This window comes from Triturus cristatus, chromosome 2_1 (assembly GCF_964204655.1).
Source record: "Triturus cristatus chromosome 2_1, aTriCri1.1, whole genome shotgun sequence".
Taxonomy (NCBI): domain Eukaryota; kingdom Metazoa; phylum Chordata; class Amphibia; order Caudata; family Salamandridae; genus Triturus; species Triturus cristatus.
This window is the reverse complement of record NC_140581.1, coordinates 489,714,727-489,723,943: the sequence shown is the minus strand read 5'-3', so window position 1 is coordinate 489,723,943 and position 9,217 is coordinate 489,714,727.

The window sequence follows — 9,217 nt, the reverse complement described above, 5'->3', positions numbered from 1 at the left end:
AAAGGCTGCCATTTAAAAAATAAATCCTTGATTTGGGGTTACCTGTGGAAAAGAAATATCGCAATCAAGATATTACCTGTTTCATGGCCAGCCTTGCATTTATATTTTGTTGGAATCTCAGAGAGAATTTCATTAAAACTTTCCAAATTTGTGTCAGGGTGCATGAGTTATCAGCCTTGTAAATGAGGCCATACTTGAGGTGCAAATCACAAAGTACAATCAAAGGAGTAAAATAGGAACACCTGCAATAGGAACTTTAGGAAATTACTATCTTTTGTGTGGTGTACCCCCAGATATTTGCCATGTTTTAGTTGGCTATAGACCTTTGTACACTTCCTAACAGTAGTTGGGTGTCTGTGCTATCTCCTTTCAACCTGGTTGAACTGCTATAACCTCACACTTAACTTACTAGAAGTCCTATAAATCACTAATATATGGTACAAGGGCTAGCCAGGGCCTGTAAGTTAAATGCCATCAGTGGACTGCAGCATCTATTGTGCCATCCACTGCAGTAAGTAAGTAAAAGTCTTGTAAAGTGCTCGAATGCCAAGGCGTCTTGGCGCTAGCGTTCAATAAGTCAGCCAAACTGTCTACTTGGTGTGAATCGTAAAAAGCCAGGTTTTAGCATTTTTCTAAAAGATTATCTATTTGCTTGGGTTCTCAGAGCAAGAGGCATAGTATTTCAGAGCTTACACGCTAGGAAGGAGAAGGTTATCCCGCCCCACCTGGCTTTCTTTTTTGAATTGTCACCAGTTTGGCAGAGCCAGATCTCAACTTACGATTTGGCACATACCTAAAAAAAAGTCCTCTGGAAATAGGCAGGGCCCCCCTCTCCCCCCCCGGCCCCCCCCCCACTCAAGGCCCTGTGGACCATACAGAGGGCCTTGAATTTACCTCTGTCACTGACAGGCAGCCAGTGAAGGTCACAAATGCTTTTTGAGATGAGCCACCGCATTTTGGAGTGATTGAGACTTCAATTACAAGCGTTTTTGGATTCCCAAATATAACACATTGCAATAGTCTATCCTAGATAGAACTAGTGCCACAATGACCATCTTCTGCATTTCCTAGGAAGAAATGAAAATATTTTCCTTAACACCCAAATAAGATGGAAACATGAAGATGTGACTTGATTGATTTGTTCAGAAAAGCAAAGCTGTCCGTCAAACATAACACCCCAGAGTTTTCACTTTTTGGACAGGGCAAGGAAAGGGGCCAAGATTTACGAGCCACCAAGATGTATTCCAGAAGGAAGTGTTATTGCTAAAAAGATTACTTTCATCTTCTCGAAATTTTGTTTAAGGCAGTTTTCCTGCATCCAAGTAATATTTGCCATGCAGTATGTAATCTTACTGGCAACCTCATTGACATCTGATGATGTAGACACCACTATTTGTGTGTCGTTGGCATAGCAAACTGCTGCAAAGCCATGTGAATGAATAATTTTAGCAGTGGCAGTACAAACATGGCTTCAGGCCTACCATTGTAGCCTGACATCGTAGCCAGACTGAAGCAGTTTTTAAAGTGTAATTCGATCTATCAAAATAGGCCCTTTTGACAGGTCTAAACCTGCTTTTTAAATATTGTCACCCCTGAGTAGGCCTTATAGCCCTTAAGGCATGATGCATGCTATTTAAAAGAAATATATGTAGAACTATAATGTTAAAGATGTCCTTACAATGACTAGCTCTTAAAAGCTATTTTAATTGTAGCAAGACTGGCTGTTTTCTTAATAGTACTGTTTGTGGGTAGGAAACAGTTTGAAATATCATGTTTGGACTTCTTATACTATATATCAAAAGCCCAATTTACTGGTGAAGTCAGATTTTTTATAAATACTACAGAAACTGTACTTTTATAAAGTTACCTCTTCCCTGCGTAAAGGCTCTGGATACTAATCTACATGTGCCTCTGTAGGAAGGTAGGATCCTTCTAGCATGGTTACCCCCACTGTTTGCCTGGTGTCAGTGGGTTTTTCACCTAGTCTGACTGGGAAATTGGCAATGGTAAGTACTTGTGTACATCCACAATTGGCTACTGGGGTACCCATATAAGTCCACTCAAACTGTGATTACAGGCCTGGCATTGCAGCCTGTGTGAGTTGGTTCTTGCAACTCTCATGACAGACATAAGTTTCCTTATACATGAGGTCACTACATTTAAAACCTATAAGTCACTCTTATGGCAGGCTTTTCAGTCCTGAGGGCAGGGTGCTTGATTATACGTGTGAGGGTGCCCCTGCATGAGCAGAACACACCTATAAAACCCCAGAGTCAATTCTCCAGACTTTTGTTAGTGCAGGCAGCTATTTTAATACAAATAGTGGACATCAGTCAATACGAGATGTCTAACTATATATGGCTGCTCCAAACCCAGTCATGTTTGGTATCAAACATGTTGGAATCATAACCCAACACTGATTCCAGTGTTGCAAGTATTATCCCATGTACTTGGGGGCTCCCATGGGGTACCCCCCTGTACTCCTGGTTACAGCCTTTCAGGTTCTGACAGCAAGCTAGTGCTGCTGCCGACCGCAGACATGATTCTGCCCTCCTGCTGCTGAGAGGAGCTCGAGCAGGGGAAGTTAGAACAATAGGTTTCCTGTCGCAGGGAGGTGTAAGCACCTCCCAAACAGGACTTAGTTTATTGAGCTGGGGTGGGGGCGCTTGCCAGCGCCATCAGACTGCTTTGAAGGGCACATTTGTGCCCTCCTTGCATACTACAGTTTGAGCCAGTTCAGGGAGCTCTTGGCTCCTGCTCTGATGTGAAACTAAGGCAAAGGACATGGGAGTGTCCTCCCCTCTGTCAGCCCCTCTTCTGGGAGGGACCCTTGAGTTGTTCCAACCTTTCCCGTAAGGTGCTCAAGGACTTACCTGTGGGTGGGTCCACAGATTCAAAGTTGGACAAGACTCAAGCCTGAAACCACTTCACTCTTCAACCGTCTGGACACTTGGATTTTGCTGGACTTCGCCTGGAACTGAGACTGCACCAAGGAAGACTTCTGCTGCTCCTGGGCTCGCTGTTCTGCAAGCCTTCTTCGTTGTCTGTGCTGCTTCCAGGATTTTCAACAGATCTGTGGGTATCAAGAACACCCAAAGTAATCTTTCTTGGATTGAAGGAGCCACTCCCCTGCAACTGCAGGCACCGCAACGAAGCTGACCGGTCTGCTGCTCCGGATGTCCCACTGACTTCCAAAGGCTCAGCAACACAGGTGTGGTTCTGCCACTCCATCGAGGCCTGACTTGTCCTCCCTGCAATTTTGAGGCCAGTATCCCTTGTTGGAACCAAACCCCTGTGCTCTGTCTACTTACCGTTGTCAAGGCTTGTTGGCTCTGCACTCCAGAAATCTCAAGCCTCCAGCATCTCTTCCTGCCAAGTACAGTGTCCTGCACCGTGGGCCTTCCTTCTTGGTGAGCTGCTCGAGGTCCACTTGTGACTCCTGTGCCTTCGGCCTGTGGGTCCCCCTCAGGGTCTTCTCCTGCTTCAGTGGGCTCCCCTGCTTGCTTTGGGCCTGCTCTGACTCTCCTGCTGTTTGAGAGTCCCTTGGATCTTGCTGGTCCCAACATTGCTCCTTCTTCGTTTCCCACGCCAGTTGTCGCTACCAAGGCTTGTTGGTGCTCCCGCTGGACACCAACCACCTAGTCACCGACATCCGATGTGGGACAGCTCCAGCATGGCTCCTGGTCTTCCTCAGTGTCGCCTGGTCCCCGCAGCTACAGCTGCAAGATCACCGTCAACTCTTCTGAACCGTCCAACATCGGTAGACATTGCTCTTCTGTGTCTCCTGGTCACTCCTGAGTGGCATAGACTCTGTCCCCTCTGCTTGCAGGTTCTTTACTTCAAGAATCCACCATTGGATTCCACAAACTGCTTCACCTTCTTCTCCAGAGGCACTTTTCTCTAAGTCTTCCATTGTCGTCTACGGAGGTTTCCGACGTCTCTTCACCCCTATGCACCTGGCTTCCCTAGTGTAGGTAACCTGGTCTCTGGGGCATCCACGGGTGGGGTGGCTCTCCAACTTTGTGCCCTCCAAGTGAATTCTTCGTGCTCCTCAGTAAAAGGTCCTTCTTCTGCAAAACTGCACCTGTGACTTCACCATTGACTTCCAATGGGCATGTGGCTGTGTTCCCACTCTGTACACAGTCTCTGAGGCATCCTGGGTAATTACCTTGGGTGGTTCCTTGTGTCCCCGGCTCCTTTGGGTCTTCTGGTCCAAGCCCTGTCCTCCTTTGCAATTCGCATTCCACTTTCCTAATATATTGTTTTGTCTCTTCCTGGAGACCACTGTATTTTGTGCTATTTACCTTATTGCAATTAAGCATTGTTGTGTATTGTGTTGACGTCTCCGGGTAAGAGATATACCAATGTGTTAATGAGTGTTGTGTTTTTTTTTCATTTAACCTACACTCCATGATTAAACTGGTAAAACAAGCTGTTTAACACTCCTTCAAGATAAGCCTAAAGGCTGCTCTCAACAGCTACCACTTTGAGAGCATCCATGGTTATCAAAGACCACTAAAATCACCATAAAGGTTGCTTGGATTAGTGCAAGGTGCATCACTTAAATACGTGTGCATCATATACTAAGCCAGCCCCCTACAGCCTCAAGCTGCAACAATCTGCCTCCAGAGCAGAGACAAAGATCTGGGTGTGGGGAGGTGATTTTGTTCATCTGGCATGAAGATCATTTGGGCAGTGCTCAGGAGCAAAATCAACTTAAAGGGGTCCTACCCTGTCATAGTCAGATATCTGATGACACCTGCACATACCCCTGTTTTGTTTCCCCAGGTAGTCAGTCTCCACTTCCAGTGTTGATGGAGCTGCCCCTAGAACTGGTTTAAAGCAATCCCAGAGGAGGGGTTGGTAATTTCCCTGGGCACACCTCTGGGGTGGACACACAGGTCCTGCACAAAGGGAGAAAGGTTTTACCATTGTGGATTTACGGAGAGAGGTGCACTGTGGGATTGTTTGCAGGTGAGCTCTTGCTGAAAAAGTGGGTAGGGTTACCCCTGGGAAACTTTATCCCATTGGTTAGAGAGGAGCCAGGAGTCACCCCCACTCACAAGCTGGTGCCAGGATAAATGTGGCATCTCCAGTACCCTCCTCAGAACACTACTGGATCTGAGGAAGATCAGAAGAGGGCTGAACCTACTGTGAGATCTGAGAAGAACCCTTAAGGACTGGATGTGCTCTCTCTTGTACCCAGAACAAAGAAGTTGACTCCAAGGGACATAACAATGGCTGCCAATTCAAGAAACAGGGACAAAAAAAGCTATAAGAGGCTTTTTCTGAAGCTATCCAGCTGACCACTTCCAACTAGACCTGCCCTGGTCGCTGCTGATATCTTCTATAGTGGGTTCTAACCCCCAAGTGCGATTCCTGAGGACCTAGAACCCTTGGCTAGGTCTGGATGGACTTCTCCTAACTCTCCTGAAAACCTGGGTCACTTTTTGGCTCTAAAGACTTCCAAAGGAACAGGACAAACGTGCCAAGCCGATCCAACCATTATGTGTTTCAGTTGGGATGAAGATTCAGATTTCTTCTGCTTTGAGTTTTTCTGCAACAGCAAATCTGATTTCGCAGCCCCTTGCAAAGAAGGTATTGGGCCTCCTACAGCCCAGCCTTTACCCGTTGTAGGAATCCAAGCACCAATAAAAGTAACTAAATGTGAATGAAGGAATCTTGACCAGGAGAAGGCACCAAAAGTATCCGGGAGAGACCTCCCTAGGATTCAAAAGTTGAATTTATCCTGCTCAGAACTTTTCAGCCAAAAACCAAATACTTCATCTAGACCTCCTCCGATAACTATCTGACCTTGTGGAGCCCTCCTAGGCTACAACCTGCTGCCTCACCCCTCTTGTGATTTTGGACCGCTATTTTTAAGACTAGGTCCCAAGGTAAAATTTCTGATTGGCTCAAACCTGGTCCCTGTATCCAACTTGCAATTAATATAGTGCAGAACATCTTATCTGGTTGTTGTTCAACTTGATCTAGATGATGTGCTAAAAGAAACAGTACATTGAGAACATCATTTGAATACAATTGACACCAGAACTATTTTTCAACTGGTATCCTACAATATCGCCCTAATTTTCCTGTTTTTTCTTCTTAGCGCCTTCTTGCTTGTGCTGGTTTACTTTTTCTTGATCATCAGTCGACTCTTTTGTAAGCTTCCATTTTAGACAGATTATCCATTTCTTATAAATAGAGTACTTACCTAAATGAGGAGCGTATAGCCTTCTTAACCGATTATATTCTCTTTCACGGTTTGCATCAGCACTAACTTTCCCATCATCAAATTCAACTAAAACAAACCGGGTAATGTTCTAACTCAGGATAATGCTACTTACGACTACCTTCTTTAAATACTGTACTTACATTATTAATTAAACCTGCGTCTACGCTTAAACCTTGAGAATTATGGATAGTTACAGCATATGCTAGAGACACTGGAAACTGTTGCCGTCACACATAAATGTCCTTCACAAGCAAGAAACATACACTACAATGGCCAATCTGCTTCACACCAACAATCTGATCAAATTTAATGGCTAAGTACTCAACTTCATCCCTTTTTGGAACATTAATGAAATCAATAACTTTGCCCATAGCACCATTTCCAGTCAAAATATTTTATTCGGCCAGTGAAAGCCATAAAAGCAAACAGTTAAAAAAAACATTTCAAGACATTTTAAAATTCTGCACATTAAAAGAGTAAAATTGCACATCTCCATTAAGAGAGGTCCCATCATTCAAGTATTAGGTATACTAGAGTTAATCACTTAGCAGAAAGAATTAAAACTCATTACGGGGAATTAGGTGGCATATACTGATATGAACATAAAATGCAATTAATAAAATACAAAAGTGACAAGTGCTTAATGAGTGGACAACTTAATTACACCATAGGAGTGCTAGATGATAGATATATTGTCCTGGCCATATCTAAATGAATACTGGATAACTACTGCTGGGATGTCTTCTTCCTGAGTCTTAAAGCCCCTGTCAGGAAACTCGCAACCCCAAAACACTGGATAGGGAAAGGGAGCATTAGTAAATATAATAATGCAGGCCTACTTGAGCAAAATTAGCGTTTCTAAGTAACGGCAGTATAAACCTTTTACTCAGGGGGTTGTAAAATTCACAAAAAAAGATAAAATGCAAGGTATCCTGCTCAGAGAAATCATCACAAGGACATGGCTTTAGGGCATCAGGCGTCCAGTAACCCTTGAGGAAGTCGAATAACCAGGGTACCAGGTTCAACTTGAATCTGGTTAAAACAAAATGATGATGCGTATTGGAGACCAGTGACAAATAAGGCTGTATCTGAGAGCACAAACTCAGGATTACGTACCTTCACACTGAGGGCTTGGCTAACATCATGCCCTCCCTGATAGCCTGCTGCTTATCCAGAAACATCTGTTTAAAATCCCTGATGGCTGCTGGACCTAAGGGTCTGGGTTTAGTATACATGTCAGGACAGCCTAGCCATTTTATTTGGTCCATGATGTGTTTTAACCAGGGAATGCGTAGGGCACCCTCGTGGGCAATACAGTCCGCTATAACAAGCTGGCTAAAAAGTGGTAGTTGGACTCGACTCGATTCTCAGCCAACGTATCAGGGGCGCGGCAGCAATGAGGTAAAAAATGTACCCCAGACGAAGCTCTTCATGCAAAATAAAGGCTGGGGTGCTGGAGGTGATGGCAAGAAGGCCACGCAAGAATTTATTTTCAACCCCCTGAATGTCACTCTCATCCGTTTTGCAAAGTCCCACGTAGCCCCTACTGCTCTTGCCAAAACATTCTTTTTGATGTGTCTTTGCACCACCCAGGTTCCTCGATCATCAAACAACACCCCCAAATAAGGGAAGGTAGACACTTTTGTTAATTCTACCCCAATAAAAAAAAACTTGCTCTTTGCAGCCTTTTTACTGCCTATCATCATGGTGTGGGATTTAGAAAATGTAGTGGCTATGTCAAGTGAATCCATAAAATCAATAAAAACGTTTTAAAGTTTTTGAAGGCCTACAGAGGTCCTGGCAAACAGCACCGCATCATCTCCGTACAGAAGTGCAGGTATCATTGTGAACCCTGCCCTTGGGATATCTTTACTGCTGGCTGAGAGGAGGTCCCCTAGCTTATTGATATAGAGTGTGAATAGCATAGGGCCAAAATGCACCCCATCCGTACCCCTCTCCTAACCTCCCAGGGATCTGCCATGCCGCCATACTCCTTGAAACTTACCGCCACAGTGGTGTTATTGTGGGCAGAATGTAAAAAGGTCACCAGATCCGGCTCCATACCCAGCTCCCCCATGATCTTCCACAGTTTGGATCTATTTACACAGTCAAATGCCAATGTTAAGTCCATAAAGGCCATGTGCAGGGTGCCCCTCTTGGCTATTGTATATTTCCCAACCACCAAGTTCAAATTAATACATTGGTAGAGCGTCCCTCTGCCCTGCCTAAAACCATATTGTAGATTGCTAATAACATTAAAATGATCTAGCCATCATGATAAACAATTCGAAATCACCTTCCCCATGATTTTGGCAGCTGATTCCAAGAGCGAAATGGGTCGGAAACAAGCGGGATCATCCCAAGAGCCCTTTTTAAAAATAGGAATAATTAATAGCCCTGGCCCACGCGGGAGGAGGGCCACATGTGCCAACCGCATTAAAAACCCATGCCAATATTCTAGCCCAGACCAAAGGGTCTGCCTTATACAAATCAGCTGGCACCCTATCTGGGCCTGGTGCCTTTCATCCAGATGTAACCAGAATAGCTCTAAAACCCTCTTCTACATTAAAATGAAGTGGTGCAATGACTAAACTGGAGTCCCATTGAATCTCCGTCCCCTCCAGATCATCACCACTGTACATGATCCCAAAAGGCGGAATCCATCGTTCTGGGGCTATGATACAATCTGTACTGGCATTTGCTATGTCACAAAAAAAGGTCTGTTAACTACCACCCAAAACATATTAGTATCTGAGAGTATACTTGCTTGCCCAAGATCCTCCCATGCCTTTTCCTTGATGAATTTCTTCCTCTCTTGAATTGCATACTTATAAGCCCTCCTACAAGTCATCACCTCACTCTCATCTCTCAGGATGTGTTTAAGTGCAAACAGTAACTTCCTATGAGCAGTGGAGCAGGTGCCGTCAAACCATCTCTTGACCTTGGAGCCCTTGTCCCTGCACGGCACATTTAAGCTAA